Source organism: Acinonyx jubatus, chromosome C2, assembly GCF_027475565.1.
Source record: "Acinonyx jubatus isolate Ajub_Pintada_27869175 chromosome C2, VMU_Ajub_asm_v1.0, whole genome shotgun sequence".
Lineage (NCBI taxonomy): Eukaryota > Metazoa > Chordata > Mammalia > Carnivora > Felidae > Acinonyx > Acinonyx jubatus.
Window position 1 is genome coordinate 56694582 of NC_069384.1, and position 22181 is coordinate 56716762.

A 22181-nucleotide genomic window follows, 5' to 3' on the forward strand; every position below is an offset into this window, starting at 1 on the left:
AAGGCACTGAACTATACTTTGTGCTAAGTCATGACTGTGCTCTCCGCAGAGCATGCTTGGGGATGCAAAGCAAGGAGAGGAAGGAGTTAATAGTGTGGTTCAGTGGTTCTCAAACTTTAGTGGGCTTCAGAAATACCATGGGGGGCTTGTTAAACAGAGATTACTGGACTCCCACTGCAGAATTTCTGATTTGGCGGGTCTGGGATTGACCTGAGAATCTGCATTTCTCCCAAGTGTCAGGGTGATGTTGATGCTGCTTACATAAACTAGGGATCCATCCATTACAAAAACAAAAACGAAACAAAAAGCCACTAGTCTGTAAGTGAGTCAGGAGTGTTATCTAAGAGCTTAAAAACAGCGGTCTTGGGTCTCATGTTTCCCTCTGTTCAAAGGAAACTGCTTGCAGGATTATAGTGGTATCTTTAGCTTTTGATTTACCCCCGACTAGTATTAAAAATTAAAATAACAACAAAAGATTACAGGGTACCAAACTGACCAGGTTTGGTGTTAGATGTCCAGCCTAACACTACTATCTTTGAGAGAAAGGGCACTGCTGGAAATGGCAGAAAATAAATAAAGGATTGGACGCCTGCCCTACTAATTGCATATTTATTCTTGTCCCTTTACTCATTTTTCATATGTGGACAATCACAGTTAATCACAAAGCATTTCTCTCAGGATCCTTCATAAAGTGTGAAATAAATTCTCCAATAAAATGTTTACTAGAGTGTATCCAGTTTCCAATTAAAGAAACATGCTTGTACGGTGTCATGAATTCCTTCCACAAAACATTTCCTTTGTGCAGAAACACTTTACAGTAAATCTTCAAATAACCCTGTGTTATCAGGATAACTTAAAGCAGAGTGTCCAGTGAACCCCCACACCACCTCTCACTACCCTGCCACACCCTCCCCCCCCAAGGAACAGTCTGTATAAAATAATTTGCTCTTGTCTGTATACACAGTGAGCCAATGTGGTGTGAAAGGCACTGGTAGTCATCTTAATAATCTATACATATCACTCTGTAATCAATATGGCGAGCGTACCACCTGAGTGATCCCATCAACAAATTCTGTCAACACATACTGAATGATTATCTAGGGCCACCATTTATCCGCGGGGCATCCAGAATGGCCTTGTCAATTTTTCTTTTATTTTTTAAAATGTTTTTTGGGTCCCCTCCATGTTTTTCATCTTCTTTTAAATAACCTCAATTCTCCCACTCTATGAGTAACACGAAAAAAACACAACGAGGCAATCCATTTTCCGAATGGTGGGACAGCAGATTCACAGCATTTAATTAGAGCTAATTTAAGAGGGTTTTCTTAGTCTTCAGGACCAAATCCCTCAAGGGAAACAGTGATGCAATTGTTTGATGTCTTTTACTTGGGGCTCATCTTCAGAGTTCTTAGTTATGTCTGGGAAAAATTCAGACAGGTGGGCTTGTCTTGGTCCCCATGGAAGCAGCATTGCCCTGACAGTTTGATCACAGTTCTGGAAATCTAGTTTTTCTGGCTCTAAGTTACTGACAAGTCTGTCTCCGGGTTTAAGGACAGCCTTGCTTGGAGAGCTGTTTTCTTTGATGGGGATGTCAAACTAACAGTGATCACACTGTAACAATGAGACTTTTTCTCCCTTTTTATTAAAGCCACAGGTAGAAGAGGTGGTTATCTGGTTTTCATGTGAACTATGAGCAATAAGAATTTCCTGAGGCTTTTTTAAAGGCACAAATTGCTGAGAAATTTTTAATTGAAAAAAATGACAATCGTGGCCATCTGAAATGGACCTAAAATTCAATATATCATATGGGAAAACCTCATTAGAAAGCTAGGGTACTTTCTTGTATATTCAGACCAAAGCTAGAATGGTAATTGACTTGAGTACAGGATTTTTAAAAGAATCAGACTTGCCTCTTTCTCTCAGGTTGTCTTCTCAAGGGACTTTTTTAGCTCCTCAATTCTGAAATGATAATAATAAGAAGAAAAATAATAGTGGAGAGGGATGACTGGTGAGGCAGAACTTCAAGTCTTCTAATGAGAGAATATGCATTTCAAAACCTGCCAATCCCTTCAGCTTCTACAAGTGGAGACATCAATTAGCTGTGGAAAGAACCATTTTTAATTAAGTGGTGTAAGATAAACAGGCAGCCATTGTTATGGGGCAAAGGTATTACAGGTTTCCTTTTTATTTTTCCCCCACAACTGAAGATGTTCTCCCCAAATCCCTTACCATAGGGGCTCTAGGGATGCTGAAATGGGAATGGGCACATTTCTGAAGTGTTTCTGGAAAGAAAGGGATGGAAAACTGCACCCCTGTTCCCTTTAAGGTTGCAGATTCTTCAAACACCTTGAACTGACATGGCTGAGGTTAGCTGGTGGTTTAGGAGCTTAGGAGCTGCTCAGAGAAATCTCACCATGAGAAACAGATTCTAGACTAGAGAGCCAGACTCCAGACTAGGTCTGGGTTGTCTCAGACATGGATTACTTCTGCGGAAAACTTGCCTGAACCAGCCACCCTGGTACAGTGGGTTTACCACAGGAGAGGAAAAAAAAAAAAAAAAGCTGTGTGAAACACACGTATGTTTGAATGTGTGTATATAGACCTAAGAGCTGAGTGGTATTTGAGGTCCAGCTGTCTGTTGGCCCTGGGTGACCATGGCTGGGGTGATCCTGGCTAGGAAAGTTCCTCTCTCGATGTGGACCTGCACCCTGATGATGCAGCGGGAAGACAATACATTTTTAACAGCCAGCACCTGCCCAGTGAGGCCAGAGGCTGCAGACGATCAACCAGACAACTGACTTTCTCTTGATGGGATTTGATTATAATCCCAATTAACCCTGGGATCTAAGATAGCCTCTGGGTTCCCGGGCTCTGCAAGGACAGAGATGTTCTTACAATGCCAAGCTGCCTGTTCCAGGACATATTGAACAGAATATTTAAAGAATTATTTTGCTTTAGAGTTCATAATTGCTGGTGAGTGTCCACACACACACACACGGACGCACGCATGCACCCATCATGTAGCATTTATGCAAAGCGTGCTATATGCTAGCTACTGCAGCAAGCACTTCACACATATTACCTTAATCTTCACCATGTCTTATTCTACAAAAGAACCTGCTTTGACAAAAGATCGCACATTTATTAAGTGGAGAGCAAGGATTCAAACTCAGTCTCATCTGACTCAGTAACAGTTTAGCAACACAGAAGAATTCTGCTAGCATTACCAAGCTCAAATTTCAAAAGCTAGTGTGAACATCTCTCAGTAAAGAAAATAATAATTAGCTGAAGCCCTGTTCATTTAAAGGGTTAGCGACTTAATCTTTTAAACTAAATCCCCTAGAGATAGTGTTGACTTATGAAAAAATAAATGAATGCAGGTCCACATAAAAGTTGCATTTTCAAAGAATAATTTCTAATAAATTCCAGGGATAGTCAAAGATGTTGTCAATGCACTTAGTGCATTACCTATCTACCTGTTTTATGCTGCACAATCCTCCCTCTCATACCTACCTTTACTCGTCCTCAACAGATGGCCTGTATAGGCCTTGAGGTACAAATGGAGCTAAAGTTTAATTTGCCAACTTGAAGAGGCTTATTTCTAAAATAGACATTTAACGGGGTGTCCGGGTGGCTCAGTCGGTTAGGTGTCAGACTTCGGCTCAGGTCATGACCTCATGGTTTGTGAATTTGAGTCCTGTGTCAGGCTCGCTGCTGACAGCACAGCACTTCAGATCCTCTGCCCCCTCTCTCTGCGCCCCCCTCTGACTTTCATGTGCTCTCTTTATCTCTCTCTCAAAAATAAATAAACATTAAAAAAAATAGTACAGATATTCAGGAAGCCTTAACAACAATCAAGCAAAAACTACTTCCCCCCTTTCCCCACTTCTGATTCTGGTCCCACAGTTTTCCCAGTCAGCTGAGATAAAAACCTTCAGGTCACTTTTCATTCTCCGTCTTCCTTCACCTGTAAAGTCAGTAAGTCACCAAGGTCTGTCACTTTTCATTTATTTATTTTTTTATTCCCATATCCTTGAGGAGGTTTTTTCTTTCCAGATCAACCACTGGTCATCACAAATTCCACCCAAATCACCCCCATACAATATTCTAAGCCTCTACATTGACGTGCCTGTTTTTATTTAGTCTCACCTCCCTGACCTATCCCACACAATTCCAAGGCTGAGTCCCCAGAACACTACTTTGTACAGTTTCAATGGTGCTCTTTTTGGCAAGTCAAGAATATGTTAAAACCTGGGGAGCCTAGGTGGCTCAGTCGGTTGAGTGTCTGACTTCAGCTCAGCTCATGATCTCGCATTCCATGGGTTTGAGCCTTGCATCGGGCTCTGTGCTGACAGCTCAGAGCCTGGAGCCTGCTTCGGATTCTGTGTCTCCTTCTCTGTCTGCCCCTCCCCTGCTCGTGCTCCATCTCTCTCTCTCTCTCTCTCTCTCTCAAAAATAAAAATAAACATAGAAAGTATTAAAAAAAAAAAAAGAATATGTTAAAACCTTAACCTACCACTCAAGAGAATGCACAACAGAGCCCAACCTGCATTTCCAGCTTTCCTTCCACTGATGTTCCCCCAAGATCATCCCTTTGCTCCAGCTTTAAGTGTCTACTCACAGTCCTCCCAAAACAACTTGGATTATCCCCCCCTTTTTTTTTACTTTATTTTTCTAACAAAAGAGTTCCTTCCTTCTTAATAATCAACCTATATTCACTTTTCCCATCTTTCAAAGTCCAGGTAGATCCCATTTCCTACCAGAACCGCCCCCCACCCACCATCCCAAATAAAAGGAATAGTCCACTCTAAGTGTCAAGTGTCTGTTCTACTTATTTGGCACAAAATTATTTCATGGAATTACCAGTGTCTTTTCCATGTGTACATCTTTATTTGAACTAGACTGTAGAAATTTGCAAGTAGGAACTACATCATGTATATTATTAATCCTTTACAGAACTTCTTGTTAAATATTTATACTCATAATACTATATATTTTATATTGCACATAAATATTCATATGTCTGCCTCACAAAATTCCAATTAACTTATTTTAGGTAATCCACCCCTTCGTGAGGATTTGTCTCCATGACCCTTAAGGAATAAATAGTGATGGCAGCAAATTATAATTAGGTAAATTTTAGCTTCTATTTTGGTTGTTACCTAACACTACACATTTTTTTTTCAGAGCCCTAAGGTGAGTTACCTGTCTAGTGGCTAAATCAGTTCTGTTCTTCCTCATGTACAGAGTCTGTAATTGGCATAAATGTTCAGTTTCTGTAGATGTACCAGGCGTCATCTATCTGACTTTGTGACTCAGATGGATTTTACAGCTCGCACAAAGAACAAGGACTCTTTGATGACCAGTGACATCTCTTAAGCTGACAAATCACTTCCTTGTTATCGCTGGCATCTCTCACACCTAGCCCATTGGAAAGTGGCAGCTTTAAGAGATGTTGAAAGTTGAGGCAAAAAAAAAAAAAAAATGAGGACCAAAACTAGGCATTAAATACTGACAGGCCTTGGGCAGACTCGATTTTTAAGTTAGCCATTCTAAGACAGATATAGGATTTTGCTGTTAAGATCAAAAAGTTAAGTCCCATAGCTTTCGTGTGTGGCAGGTCTTAATGCCTGGGGGAAGTCTGAACTGTGACTTGAATGGTGACTGGTCACATACATTGTGCCTTACTTTCCTCCTCTTAAATGAGTTAACATCTTCCTTAACTTCACTCAGATGAGCATTATCGATATGAATTCTGCCATTTTGGGTTAAATGAACATTGGCAGGGGCCCCACAACTGAAATTCAAACCTACTTGGGGAGATCTTGTGAACTAGGGACCTGGCTGCTAAAGTATATTAATCCAGGGAACTGTGGAACATCTTGGAAGATAATTCTTCCGAAGAGGGAATCAGACCCCAAGACTCAGCTGATGAGCCGGTTTGGTTTCTGCCATTCTGGCCTTATATTCGGGCACTCATATTTGGGTCCTAAGGAGATAGAAGCCATAAGCAGAAACCAAAAGACAATGGAGTGCAAGTTACTACTACTTTGGAAGGACTTCTAATAAAGGACAATACCAAAAATGGAAGAGGAGCATTCCCTCCACCCCAATTCACTACAGGATTGCCCCCCATTTCAGTGGTCACAGCAGCCCCCAGAAAAAGAGGCAACGGTGCCGTGCAAATGCACCGTGTGGGGGAACAATCAGTGTTGCACATGAGTCCCTGAGAAACACCCCTGTTGGCCACTCAGAAATACTTGAGCGAGGACAGTAATGCTGTTTAGAGGGCTAGAGTCCAGCAGTGGCCAGGGACAGCCAATGAAATATGGCAGATCTCTCAGAGTGACCCCACTTTCACTCAGGGAACCTTGAAGAGAAAAAAACAGAGACGGTCCCCAACTTAGAATAAATAGTTCCACTTTCGATTTTTTGACTTTACAATGGAGTGAAAACGGTACCCATTCAGTAAAACTGTAACATGAATTTTCAATTTTGATATTTTTCCAGGCTAGCCTTGTGTGGTGGGATACTCTCTCGTGACTCTGGACAGTGGCAGAGAGCCACAGCTCCCAGTCAGGCTGGCAATCACGAGGGTGAACAACAGATACATTTAACCACCATTCTGTACCACTACAAACATTCTGTTTTTCACTTTCAGTCCAGCACTCAGTAAATTACAAGAGATATTCCACACACTATATCATCAAATAGGCTTTGCATGAGATGATTTGCCCAACTGTAGCCTAATGTAAGTGTTCTGAGCACTTTTAAGGTAGCACTTTTTAGGGTAGGCTAAACTATGATGTTGGGTAGGTTAGGTATATTACACGCATTTTCAATTTACGGTATTTTCTCTCTTTTTTTTTAATGTTTATTTATTTTTGAGAGACACAGAGTGTAAGCAGGGGAGAGGCAGAGAGAGAGGGAGACACAGAATCCAAAGCAGGCTCCAGACTCTGAGCTGTCAGCCCAGAGCCTGATGTGGGGCTCAAACCCACAAACCTCAAGATCATAACCTGAGCCGAAGTCAGACACGCAACCAACTGAGCCACCCAGGCGCCCCTCAACTTGTGGTATTTTCAATTTATGATGCATTTATCAGGCCATAATTCCATGTAAATCAAGGAAGATCTGTAAAGCTAATGTTTACTGAGTGTTTTGAACATGCAATGTTTTTCACTTACTAGTATGTGATCCTGAAGTCAACTCTAGGGAGTAGGTATAATATATATATTTTTTTCATTTTATAGATAAGAGACCTGACTCTTAAAGAGATTAAGTAATTGGTCCCAAGGCCAGGAACGAATCAGTGATAGCCTGGGCATTCAGCCTATCCAAATGCTGTGAGGTTCCTGAGCCTGATGGGTAACTACCAGAGTATAGAGGCTACTTTCCTGTCTTACAGAAGCAGCTAAGTGGGCTTGTTCTTGTGACAGTTAAATATAAATTCTTTGCTCCAACAAAGACCAGAATTGGTGCAGCCGTTTAACATTAGTTGAGGATCCACTACAGCTGGTTGGGGTTCAGGACCCCACTCTCCAAAATGAGCCACAGAATCTCCAAAAGCTAGTAAAGGGACATTCCAGAGCAGGCAGCCTGACCAGCTCAGGCAGGTGTGGGATTCTTGTGCTTGCTGTCACAATGTCTTTGAGACTTCATGGTAAGCGTTCACAGAGGTTAGCACATTTGTGGAGTGCTTATTCCCATGATGTGGACAGAGGGGGACTAAGACAGTGTCCTACTCTACATGCTGGGAAGACTTATTATTGGTACTTTTTTGGGCTAGGCTTTGGGGGACTCTAATATTTCCCAGAAAAGCACTTCCTCACTCTGAGTATTAGTCACCTGTGTTATAAAATGAGGGCGTTGGAACAGATCACCTCTGAATTTCTCTGTTGGACTAAGACTCAAAATTAGAAAATTAAGAAAGCTGCTTTTACATTTTTACTATAAACTGTAGGATGCCAGAAAGAAAATAAGGAGGAAAGAAAGAAGAAAGAAAGAAGAAAGAAAGAAAGAAAAAGAAATTTCAAAAATAAGCCAATGGAGATCACACTTAGAAACTGTGGTCACCATAAGAAAGATAGAACAGGTAACAGAAAATAAGAGAGAGAGAAAGAAGGTATCCCAGGGTTAGTAGCTCCTAGAGAGAGGTGAAAGGTTTTCTCCCGGCTTTAACAGAAATAGATTAAACCTTTCTTCAATGTGTTGAGACATCCTGCAGGGTATTTTATGGGCCAAAATAAGTCAGAGCCTTCTGCATTCAAGACCCAAAGTACAAAAGGAATGAGGTGGAGAATACTAGGAAGTTCTGAAAGTGACTCTGTCGCCAGACAATCAGGGACACATTTCCTGACCTTGTAAACAATGGGATTTTTGGATTCATCTCCTTTAGAGGAGAGTGAAACCTTTGTCCCTTAGAATGTTTTAAACTGAGATAGACAAAGAGCACACTGTTTGAGAAATGTTCTGTATTGTATTAAAGAGCCTACTGCAGAGAATGGTCTGATGGGGATCCCCAGTGTAAAGAACTGGGTGACCTATAACTTCTCTATTTTTGTGGATTTCTGCTATCTTAAACCTTTTGCGGCAAGCAGTCAGGTCCCTGAGGAATGGGGAATTGAAATACAACAGGTGGCTTGGCTGGCTCTTTCCAACAGATGTAGAAGAAGCATGCCAAATGTTCTGTCACCAACATCACCCAGCATGCTCGCACATCCCCCACCTACCTCACACACACACACTCACCAACACACATTTTCTCCTGCCTTGTACTTCTGTGAAGAAGAAGGCTTTAGTACGGTACAGTCTTATAGGTCTCTCTCCATAAGGCAGAGCCCAGAGAAGACACCGACCATGTTTTTTAGCTCATCATTGCCCAGACAATGTACCCAATTTTTATTTATCTGTAGGAAGTCACGGACAGAAACCTACCCAAGAAACCAAGGCATCCTGAAATGTGATAACAAGATAAGAATGTGTTCACTCAGGAATGATTCAATTCTCTGACAGTAAATACAAACAAAAACAAAATACACTACCAAGTAGATAAAGCTGAGCTGAGATTATTTTACTATCTATTACAACTTTAATGCCATATATGTTTTGTAACTTCAAATCTGAGAAAATGCCAAAAGGTAAAAGGAGAAGAAGGGGGGGGGAGGAGGAGGAGGAGAAAAGGGAGGAAGGATGGAAGGGAGAAAGAAAGAAAGAAAGAAAGAAAGAAAGAAAGAAAGAAAGAAAGAAAGAAAGAAAGAGGAAGGAAGGAAGGAAGGAAGGAAGGAAGGAAGGAAGGAGAAAGAATAAAAGAAAATGTCAAAAGATGATTCAGGGAAAGTCAAGGCGGGGGTGGTGGGAGGAGGAAGCATGTAATTCCCATTTTATTGAATGCCATCACATTTTTACTGAATGTTTTAGTATGCACTAAACAAGATATTGTCCCTTCCTTCATAGGGCTTTCAGCTTACAAGAGAAAATGTTCATTTAAATATCCAATCATAATAAGAGAGAACTTTTAATAACAAGAGTACAAATAATAAGAAAATACTTTAATTACTGAGGCAAAAGAAGCATAGTAACACACAGACAGAAAGACAACTATGAGAGACTATTTAGGGTCAGCAGAGAAAGCTTCATAAAAGGAGGAGGTTGAGGAAGAGGAAAATATATTTTTCCTTACTTAATAATCTTATATTATCCCCAGTTTGCAGACGAGGAAATTAAAGCTCAAAGGCATTGAATAACTCTCCCAAGATAGCTACGCTGTAAGAGACAGAAATTGTGCCCAGGCCTCTTTACCTCTGCCACACCCTTCCATCAGACCTAGGCTGTGACCACTGAATGGAGCCATCAAGAGTGAAGGGTTTTAGTAGCTGGAGACAGAAAGAGCGACATGAGTAAATACACAGGGCATGAAAGCGCATTGTAAACTTGGTGAACTTCAAGAAATCATAGAAGTATATATAGAAGATGAGGTTGGAAACATTTTAAAGTGACAAATGGATACAAAAAGTTCAAATCTTAGAAAAACAGAAATCACAGCACTCTTCCAGTTGCTTATCTATGTCTCCCCTCCCTCAGATCAATCTTGCTTTTAGAAAATGCCACTGCACTGGGGACATACATACTTGTTAAGTATTCAATTCTCACTGGATGACAATTGTGACTGTATTCTTTTAACAATCAGATGAGGGATGAATGGAATATTTAAAGTCCGGCTTATTATATGACTTGAAGATAGAGTAAGAAAGGGGGAACGGGGAAAGATGGGAATGGTACCATATAGCCTTGAGAAATCAAATCCACAGATTATCCTAAATCCACCATGTACTTACAGGGTCCTTAACGCACTTGAAATTCTATCACTGGCACATGTTAACCTATTGCCAAAGCTTCAGAAAATGGGGCAGGAGGAAGAAAGGCATTTTGTGTACGTAATTTGTACAAAAAAAATATCAGAAAATGAATCTCTCTTTGGCTGCTGCCAGAAATTGACTTTTGTATGGAACCGTCAAAGTTCAGCCTAATCCCTAGGCTTCTCAAAATACTTTATCTCATGACTCAATTTATTCTCAGGCTATGACTACACCATATATGTGGTCTACAAGATGTACATTTAGTATAATGTAATCATTGTAGTCCACCATAGCCACACTACGTGATAAAACCCTTCTATGCATGATAATCAAATTAACTCGGCAAATGTCCAATTTTTCCTTTTCGAAGACCATGTTTCTTATTCAGAGAATTAAATCTGAATATATTTTTCCTTAGTACTACTTCATTACTTCCAGAATATAGATGTTCTTGTTTATATGCTTCATTATCTTTATAAAACATCAAACAAAAGCACTTTGCATATTTCCCTGCTAAGTGGAGAGAAATCCAGAAATTTACTGGGTTTCTATTGACCCAGTAAATGCAAGACTGAAATCTAAAGGCTCTTAACATTATTTATGCTGAAAATGTATCAAATTCTATTCTGAAGGTACACTGACCTATAAAAAGTATTTGTCTTGCTCTGGTAAACAAGAGCCCTGTGTAAATGGATATCTCAGTTCCAACTGAAGTTTACTTTGTTCTAATCAGAACTGATGTATCAGATCACTTGATGATGTCCTTGTTACACTGGAGAGTCACCCATTCTGCAGCTTGTGGTACTCCACTGAACTCAAAATGAATAAGGGAAGTAGAATTTTTTTAATCCTACAAAACTCAATAAATCCCTCTGAAGACAGATCATAACAAAAAGATAATTTCTTGAAGTTGCCATTCTCAAAAATACATTCCTCAGAAATAAAAATAACACACAACTTTCACAATGGATTTTGCACCATCTTGCAGCCCAGGTGATCAAGAATCTGAAGGCATTGTGGGCCTTCATACTCTAAGATTAGTAACTCTATCAAGACTGTGTGACCTTGTACAAAACCCAAAAAGGTATTGGAAACCTGATTTTTCACTTAGCATTTTTCCAGAGTAACTTTCTTTCACTTCCTCTTGCCCTTTGCTCTGCCGATGCCCCTTTAAAACTCAGGTCAAATGTCACATCTCTGGCAAGTCCTCCTTTAACTACCCAGTTCCACTTAACCATCTCTCCTCTGTGCTCCCAGAGCCCCTCATGCACAACCCGACAGCCACAGTTCCTCACTCTACCCGGCAGTCTTTGATCGACACGTCTGCTTGTCCTTCGGAACAAGACGATGACTTATTCAACTTTGTTTTCCCATTGCCTCAATCGATATCTGGGACAGAGTAGTTGCCCAGTACGCTTCTTCGAATAAATAAATGACAAATGAAAAATATATCTATTCATATAATAAGAAGATCATTTTGCACATGTGTCCAAAATTGCATCTTCAGACTTTTCTATTTATTCTCTGTCCTATATTTTAATATACAAAGACATTCTAATTTTGGCCTCTGTGAATAATCTGGCACATTTTGATTTTCAGCACTGTGATTTCCATCAAGCAACATATCGCACCAAAAGTGTAAAAAATATATATATGTACACACATATTTTACCTAAATATTACTTGAAACAATGGCATGGGCTTATGAGCACAGTGATGAATTTATAATCTGAAATTCAGTGATTGTGTTCCACTGTGACTTGGGTATATAATTCTTTCTTCAGGCAAGGGGCTGTCAATAGGCAGCTTCGAAAAATAATGAATGTTTGCAGTAATAATTTCATGGGTTGACTGAAACTTAATAGCTTTTATTTCCAATTTAGACTTGTGATATGTTCCAGTAGAAACAGTCTCAAATGAAATATAGTCTATTACAGTACTATTTAACCCTCTCTTATTTCGTTAATCCTTTGTCGCTGTTTTATTTGGTTTTGTGTTTACAGTCACAGCAGACTGAGTTAGCCACCTCACTTTTTATTTTGCTGCCTCTGTCTCAGCCTTTCTCAGTCTGCTCTCCATCACCCAGAAGATGGATGTGTGATAACTAATTATCTGATTGATGAGGACCCTTGCTTCAGTTCACTATTGCCAACCTTCCTCTTAGCCCCTTTACTATTTATTCAGTATTGGGTAAATGGCTAATTCTAGATTAGGTTAGTCCACCCTGCTTATTGTCAATAGGTCAAATTGGGGACAAGGTTAAGACTCTCAAGTTAATGAAAGTCTTTGGTGTTCAAAGCTGTGGAAAAGTCTGACTGCTAGGAATATAGAATCCGATGGGCTTGAGTTTGCAGGTCTATGTGTATAGAGACAACTGAGCACCTTACCATGGACAAAGTACAATGTTAGCATTTTGAGGAAGGCAGAAATGAGACAAAAATTAGGGTAGTACTGAAACCCTTGGATTGCTGAGTGTATGATACACAACAGAACATTCTTTAAAATAATGACACTTACTCACGATACCCAACAGGTTGGCTTGAGAAGATTTTGTAAAATTACACACAGTAGGTATCTACCCTAGAATAAATGAATCAAAAACCCCAGAGGTAACCTTGACACAAGCATTTTAAAAACAATCAAACTCTCAGGTCTGATGTGCATTTCTAGGTCTGGTGCACATTTCTGATAATAATAAACCATTTCTTAACTACTTCTGACAAAATGCCAAAACCAAATAATTTCATGGGAAAAAAATAAATAAAATGGCTTAGGGTAGTTAAAGACAAAACTTGTTTAGATTCTCTGTCATGGCGCTCACGGCAACAACATTACTATGCTTTTGATGATACCGATGCACAGAGAAGCAAAAGTCAACAAGTATGGCAATCACCCTGAATCAGGCTTTATCTAAACTAGACCCCCCCAAATCACATCATTAGACAAAATTACACCAAGAGCTTATTTTTAAGCCCAATGAATAAACTATAGTGGATAATGAGAGTTCGTTCGGTGTTCCCCTTTGTCTACTCTAGAATTAAAGACGTGCTGATACAAATCTAGTGACTAGATAATCACTAATCATTGTGAAGCAGCAATGCTAGTGAACTATATCATTTTAAAATACTGTAGATACTACTAGAAAAGTTGTGATGAACCAGGGGATGTTTCTTTCCTTCTAGAGGCAATGCAGAAGTAATGGAGAGTGAAGGGATGTGAGCAGCAGCACCACAAGAAATTTTCAATAGAAACCTAACATCTGGGATGGGATTGATAGGAGAAAGCGGTCGGTGTCTTTGGTTCTAGTAATCCTCTGCAAAGTTACGCTTTAAGGGACAAGAACACCAAAGAGTTGACCTCTTTACCAGAATAAATGATTCTCTGGACAAAAATGAGGAATGCTTCCATGTTCTCAACAGTACTCATCATCTTGCTGGCCTTGCATCAAGGTTAATAATTATAACATGTCTGTCCCTGCTGTGACCTCTGAGAGGACACGTCCTCGGATCCTTTCTCCTGAGAAGAACATCCCCACTCCCTCTGCTCCAGGGCCAACCCACTTCCTTCGGGAGGGATGGCCCTCATCCAGATCCAGACCATTCCTGCTGGCAGCTCTTGTCTGCATCCAATTGGCCTCAGCTGGAGGTCCAGATGGCTCATTCCTTATTCCCCAGCAGGGTTTCAGCAGCATCCACCCCTTCCTGGTTGCTCTGCCATTAGTGCCATCAGGCCTTGAAAGGTTTCCCTAAATCCTAACAGCAGCTTAGTAGATTTTACTCCCATAGACTCAGCAATAGAAGGAAGACAGCTTCAGAAAGGATACACTATCTCTGTAAATGAGCAAGGTCCAATTGTGAAGTCTTCCAAGAGTTAGTTTGTATTCATGGCATTTCCTGCATAGGTACATGGGCTTTGTATATCTGTATCGATCAATATCTATGGATTCACCCATCAATTGACAGGTAGATATATCAGACTGACAGATGGACAGATACTGAAAAATACACATATAGAGATATAGACACAAAGAGATACATATAGGATATATAAATATCCATATCGATAGCTACCTCTGTACAGATTCAGACATAATTTTTTAACTAACAACTGGATAGACAACCCGCTTGAAATGTTATATGTTAGATAAATCTGTATCTGTATTCATCTACCTATATCAAAATTTTAAAGGAGTTTTTGACACTTTGTCAGCTTACCTGTGGTTGCCATACTACATAAGATTTTCACCAACTTTGAAGAATATGTTTGGGATGATCTGACTTAAAACATAGACTCTATGTCAAATGCAAAATTCAGTCTGGGAGACTTTCTAAGGTAGCCAAAACTGAGGCTATATTTTACCTCATTTGAAGTACAAATGAAGTACATTTGGGCTGGTCTGATTTAATACTTGGGTTATAGAGACTTCACTTTTTGAGCCCAATCCTCTTCCGGAACAGGTAAAGTGAGGCAATGTGCTAGTTTCCTAGGGCTCCTGTGACCAATTACCACCAACTGAGTGGCTTAAAATGACAGAAGTGTATTCTTTCACAACTTGGAGACTAGAAGTCTGAAATCAGGCTGTTGGCAGGGCCACGTTCCCTCTGAAGGCCCTAGAGAGGAGTCCTCCCTTGCCTCTTCTAGCTTCTGGTGCTTTGCTGGCAATGCTTCCCATTCCTTAGTCTGTGGCAGCATAAATGCAGTCTCTGCCACAATCTTCACTTTCCTTGTTCTTGGTGCACTCTCTGTGTCTTCCAATCTTCAGAGAGATTACGGAGACACCAGTCACTGGATGTAGGACCCACCCTAATCCAGTATGACCTCATTTAACTTGACTACATCTGCAAATACCGAATTCCCCAAAAGGTTGTATGTCCAAATAAGGTGACAGAGGTTCGAACTTTAACATAACTTTTGATATGAACAAACAATAGAGACAATTTAGCCAACATGGGTGGAGAGCCCACATTATGCCAGGCACCAAATACCAGTCTGGAGAGCAGGCCCCAGCTGTAAGATGCTATGAACACAGAAGACAAATAGGGCTGCAAGTTGGACCCTAAAAAGGATGAAGAAAAAATTATGGTCAAACTAAGATACTTTTGATAATGAAAGTTTTGCAATAAGGAATTATGCCAGGACAACAGGCATAAACCAGCACAAATCCTGAAGAAAGTCAAATGTATGTTTACCCTAGCCCTAAAGGGAAAAGTCACAATATTAGGCTCTTGAATTGAAAGTATTATTTCACATTTGAGTTGCTTCTCAAATGGGCAACTCCATGTAAGGTGCTCTAGGGTGAGGCACTGCAGGCATTTATATATTTAATGATGGATAATAACTTCTTTAGAGTGACACTAATTTATTGAAAGAAATTATTTGTAAGCATTAGGGTGTTTTTATCTTAATAATCTGCGACTGTTTTTTGCTGTGAATGTTTTTCGTGCACTTGTAAATAGAAAGATTTAGCTACCTTCAATTCTGAATTTCATCTTCAACTTATGTTGGCTAGCAGCTCCCAAAGAACGGTCCCTATGTTCTCTTTCCTCAGTATATTTGATCACATCTGGCAGGAATGTTACTGGTTATCTTCCCTGAATCGTGTTTTCTGGTGCCACCAAAATTAAACCCATCATCTAAATCCTTAAGAATAGAATAAGGGACTGTATAATAAGTGTTTAGCTATCCAAAGTCACTGATATTCAAATGCCACACCAGAGTGAGAAATTTTAATTTTGTTTTGATTTTTGCAAGAAAAAGAACGTAGGGGGGAAAAAAGCCTCAACCAGCTGATAGTTTATCTTAAAAAGTAGGTCAGTTCACAGAATGAAAGGATGACTGTTTAATTAACTAGAAGCTTGAAACCCCCCAAAAAAACCCCACTGTGTTTGTCTTTTTAGAGATTAGCCTTACCAACATCTTACATATCTGCCTGAGTGGTAGCTAATAATAATCAATTACATAGTTTGGAACCTCTTGATTAGCTACCTGCAATGTTAGGTACTAAGGCAGCTATATAAAAATAAAACATGTCTACAGACATTTTTGTTGGGTATTCAGGATCTACGTACCCATATAACTAGAAAGGTAATAACAAACTGGTGACCCCAACAAAAATTAAGAGTAACTTAAAGCCAGATGCCAATCAGTGTGGATTTGAATGATGAAATCACTCTCACAGTGAGTGTTCTAAGTACTGCTCCTGGAAGGTGACAAGATAGAAGAGAATCTGCCAAGGGAGAAAGAGAGTGTGCAAGGCCACAGGAGAGAGAGGAAGGAGCTAACATTTATTGAGTAACTACTATGTGTGTGCTAGTTAGAGTACCGGACACCTTACATCACCCAATGTGACCCTCATGGCAAACCTGGGCAGCAAGTATAAGTGACAGATAAACCATCAAAGTCACAGAGCTGGAAGGCAGCAGAGAGAATACCTGAGCAGAGATTCTCTGAATCCACAGCCTACTTCTGTGCCACAGTAAGGAGACTTGTCCAGCAGCGGTCCAGGCCTTGGGGCTGGAAAGGAGCAAGATCTCCTGAGCAAGAGGAACCTCAGCTCTCCGGAGTACCTCTTCAGAAAATGGTCACCACACTGAGGTGGTTTCCTCATTTGGAAACTGACTGACACAAAAGCTTCATTTTCTCCTCTACAGACATTTAAAAGAATTACTCTAAGACTTTGGTTACAAGAAAATGTGGGGTGGGGGGGGGAAGTGACTTTATACAGCTGTCTGTGGGAGTAATTTTTAGCAGCTTGAATTTATATTAAAATAAGCTACAATGTAAGTGTAAATGTGATGAGTCAGTATAACTGCCATTTTTCTCTACTTGCTTGACATGACTCACCAGATTTTTTTTTTTTCCTTTCACACAGAAAGAATCATACAAGAAAGGATGGGGAAAATAATCATTTAACTCCTTCTTGAAGTTGCTCAGCTTGGCTACACTCAGGGGTCAACGTTGCAAAAGTTGAAACGGATAGCCTGTATAAGAACGACTAACTGCCAAAGGGCAGGAAAGTCTCCTGGATTAAGCAACGTCTTGGACTGATACAACTTTTAATGTATACCTTCTCATCAGTGGATAAGAATCTAGGAGATTCTTAGCTCACAATGATAAAAGGGGTTATTGATGCCACCTCTTTACCTCTACACTCGGGACTTGTTTCCACTGGTTAATTAGTGTTGGTAAAGCCAGGTGAAATCCTAAGATAAAAAGGCTATATACTATTCATATGAGATGTTGGTGAACGTGTCATCAGAAGCAAACTGAAATATGGATTCTGCTTAAGGTGCTTCATACTCTTTAAGATGAGGATTTTAGCAAGGTAAGTTTTATATTCATTAAACTCAAGGTTTTAGCCAGGTGAACTCAAGTAGCTACAAATGCATAAGTAGCTCCTCACTTGGTTCAAGTGCATCCACTCGCAAACAGGTTAAGAGCAAAACAAGTTTCTTTCCTCTGTAATTGAAGAAAACAGTCTATTAAAAGAAAAATAGAGAGGTTTAAAAAAAGTCAGATGTTTTTACAAGGTTGTTGCACAGAGTAAAATAAAAGCCCCCTCAACCTATAACACTGGCGCATATGAAGAGTTATATCGCATACCAGACTCTACTCCAGGCATTCCAGGAGCACCCTGAACACCACAGCCGTGGCTTGCAGTCTAGTCAGGGAGATGTACAGGTACGTCAGCGTCAGCGGTTAAGGACAGAACCTGCTGCTGAGAGAGGAGGAGACTGCTCTCAGACTTGGAATATCAAAGATTTCCTGGAGACAGTAATGTCTACGCTGAGACATACCATGTGGGGTGAGTTATCTGGATGAAGACCTGGGATGGACTGGGATGGGAGCTGGGAGTGCGGAAAGGGTTTACTGGGGATGTTTCAGGCAACGGTAACAGTTGTGTTCAAGGGACTATGGTATATTGAGATTATATTCAAGAAACCAAAAGAACTTCACTATGCCTGTGGCACAGAGCTCCATAGATAGCATTTGCTTCATACAAATAGATTGAATGACATAGTCATGAGCTTTACCCTCAAAGAAGTTAAATCCATTTGGGCAGACAAAACTAAACTGAATAAAGCAAGGGCTAATTACATGGGGCAAAAAGTGTGCAAAGAAGATCAAATCACTGGGGCAAATGATACATCACCTCTCTGCCTTCTCTCTTCAGCACCCCTTTTGTACCATGAAAATTTTATGAAAATGAAGAGCAGGATACCCATAATTACTCAAGTTCTTTGGAAGAGGTTTAGCATTTGTCTGAGTATGAGGATGCTCTCTGGATCTCTCACAAAAGGAAGTGGTAAATCAAAAGTGCACAAGGAAATACGAGTGAGTGTCAGTATTTAACTGAGGGCAGGAGCCTGCGGTCAAGAAGCCACATGGCAAAAGCATCAGGTAACCTAGGAGAGGGCGGCAGCTGGTCAAGAATCTGGTGAGTCAAGCATGTGGCCCTTTGATCTGAGTGGGGAGTTCAGTAAGTGGACCAGAAAATTGCAACAGGAGGTATATATAGTGAAGAGAATAATTTTACTATTCTCTAGGGAAATTCTAAGACCTAATTACAAAACTATCAGGGTAAAAGTGGGTCCCAAGATCCTTTTAAATGCCAAATCTCTCCTAACATCATACAAGTTGTAGCCAGAAACTACAGCTGCTTCCATGGACAGGAAAGAGGCAAAATAAGACTGAGGCAGCCACGTTCATTTCAATGCACTGTTCGTTCACAAGGCTTATATATCACCCACAATAGGGGTCATTTTCCATAAGAGGATTGATTATTAGACATTTGAGTTAGTGTAGAGGTCAGAGACTTCACGCTCTTCTATGTGCCCCTCCTTTGTTGGTGTGGACTTAACTGTTCTTTCTGTGGTAGTGAGGATCACATCACGGCAAGCCATCTCTGGGAAGGTCCACCAGCAAGACGATGGCTGCAGTTTGCTGCGTGAGGTTATTGCCAGTGCACGAGTTAGATGGCTGCCCCGCATGCACATGCGCATACGCAACTCAAAAGTAAGGAAAGAGAACACGAATGAGGAAAGAAAAAAGTGAAGGGAATAAAATGAGCCAGATCTGAGTGTAAAGGAGAGAAAAAATAGGCAAGGAAAAATAATGAAAGGAAAGACAGGGCAACAAAAGTATAAAGGTGGAGAATAAGGAAATAATTGGTTAGGTGGTGTAATGAAACGATCATTTATGTTAAGTTTTTATGCATACCAACAAAACTATATGCTGATTCATGGATAAATTTATAAGTAGTTAACAACTGACTGGGAAGGGCACCTCAAGTTCATTAAATGGTTCCCTCTGTGAGAGAAGCAGGGAGAAGAACGGGACCAGGTGAAGAAAAGGGAACCAGTGTTATCGATGCTTTAAGTCCAGAGCATTGTGTGAAAATGGCTCCGTTTTTAAATTCCAGGAGGGTTCATTGGTGCTATATTATTCTCCACAGTTTTCTGGTGTCTGTTTAACTCTTCAAAGTAGAAAAATGAGAGACAGGGAGATGAAAAGAGTTTTGATGACAAAGTACAAAGCATCAAGGTGCATGGTTGACCAGCTAATTACCAGCCAAAGGAGGCAGGCAAGTATTTAATGTCTCAGCATTCTGGGAGTGACCGGAGGGCAGTTTCCCACCCAGGATCAGGAGAATTATCTTCGGTGTTCCTTCTAGTCTCACTGTGCTTTTCCTAACACCACCTCCAAGAACCCCTCTGGCTGCTCAGCAATCGCTCTCAGTGGCTCAGCTTTGTTTACTTTCTGAGGTGGCTGATTACCTGATGTGTTTCTGTCAGCTGAAATTTACAGACACATTACCATGTTTGCCAGGCACCGTGAGCTACAAGACAAGAATTTCCTGAGGAGGAAAGTGCAGCACGCACTAGGGAGGCCTGTATTCCCTTCTGACCAAGGCGGTGTGTCCTAGCTCTATTAATGCCATTAGTGTGAAATGTTAAAAATCCCTCACTAACATTTTTGTTCATCAGGTGGCTGCATTTCTAAAAGGTAAATTGTCTTCTAAGCCAAGATATATAGTAGAATAGATACTTGGTCGGGGAGGGGGGTTGTTTTTTGGTTTTTGGGTTGGTTGGTTGGTTTTTGTTTTTGTCTTTGCTTTTTAGTATAATAGATACTTGTAACACAGAATCTTACTAATAGGTTTTGTTTACCAAGCAAGGGAAGTTTTTCATATCTCAGGAAAGGGAGTGGAGTTCAAGCTCCCAGCTAACAGGTTACACCGGCTCTGAATAATTGTAGAGCTGGGAAAAGAGAAATTGAGGAGCTTTGAAAGACAAATGAATACGAGAAAGTACAGTTTAAAAGATTGATTTGTTTATTTTATTGTGTAGGGGCTACAGTAGCCTGAAGAAGTGGACAGGTTAATCAATTTCCTGAGGTCACATATGATGAGGTTAGTAACATATAGAATCAACGGATAACCCTGCATCTGAAGGGGAAAAACAATGACACACCGAGCAGCTTTTAGATATTCTTCAGGCACAAAGGGAGGCTTAAATACAAAATCTCACAGCCTAAGAAAGTTTCACTGCAGGTTAGAGGTAAAATGGGATTCTGTGATTTAAGAAGTACATAATATTTTTTTTGTCTATTTATCTAATATAAGTCATGTCAATACCTACCATCAGCCCACTAGCCCCATCTTACCAGAAATGAAACTAGGCAAAAAAGTGGCTGAGGGTCACAAAGCAATGCAGATTATAAATTATCACTTCTAGGCTTGTTGCTTAGCTACCAAACCAGCCTGTCTTCTTACCCTTACACTGCCTGCAAGCATCATCTGCTGTTACTTAAATACACTTGAGCAAATGCCGAAGTTAGAGACCAAGAAATTATTATATGGATATGATTAACTGAAAGAAAAACTCTTGAGTGCTTAAGATAAAACCTACTGCCTGGGCTAAAGTGTGAAAGGACTGAAAGGGTAAATTGTGGCTTTAGAGTATTTCTGGTCCGTGGTAGAAATTTTGCAAGTAAAACTGGAAGCAAAGGAACAATTGATCATTCACCTGAAAGCAACCGCCAGACAGCACTGTCTCTTTGGTGGTTTTGTGCTAAAGAAGAGACTGGTTTGTTTCCTGTCTGATAGAAATTGACGGTTAAGCTGCCAATCTTCTAACCTTGCTATAAATACGTATTATATACATGACCATGTGCATTCATCCATGTGGAATACACACACATAGAGAACTATCATTCTCAAATATATTTACGTAGGCATAAATTTAAGGCAATACTGGCACCTTGTTTGACATGGTAAAAGCCAAGTATTACTTAATCATGTCATAGTTCCCCTCATTACCAAATGAGTTAAAGAAAGAAAGAAAGAAAGAAAGAAAGAAAGAAAGAGAAAGAAAGAAAGAAAGAAAGAAAGAAAGAAAGAAAGAAAGAAGAGAAAAGAAAATGGAAAGAAAAAAAGCACAATGAAATTGAAACAAGAACTGGCGCTCTGGCAGATGCTTCTCGTGTGTGTGAGTGTGTGTGTGTGTGTTTCCTAAAGAGTATGAAATGCAGATGCAAATGAAAAGTGAATGTTTAAATGTGTTTTGTATAAATGTGAGGAATAAACATGTCGAGTGGCTGAATTAGTTGCATGTGTTGAGAGAGAAGTGTGATACCATCTGAAGAGCTAAAATTGGAGGTGAGCAATGACAATGACCGAGAAACAAACTGTCTAGGTGTTAGTTTCAATAAAAAAGATAAGAAACAGAGCAGAGAGGCTAGAGAGAAGGTAGGGGAACATTCTGATCAAATTATGTTTGATCAAGGTTTGAGAAGTGTGTTGGGAGAGGAAAGTGGGGTCAG

The 22181-nt window shown here is 40.2% G+C and overlaps 1 protein-coding gene across 1 annotated transcript in view; it reads right to left on the reverse strand.

Moving 5' to 3' along the window:
* The window catches only part of LOC106972268 (uncharacterized), a 60368-nt gene that overhangs the window by 21382 nt on the left and 16805 nt on the right, over nt 1-22181 (reverse strand). The gene's annotated exons all lie outside the window — the stretch shown is intronic.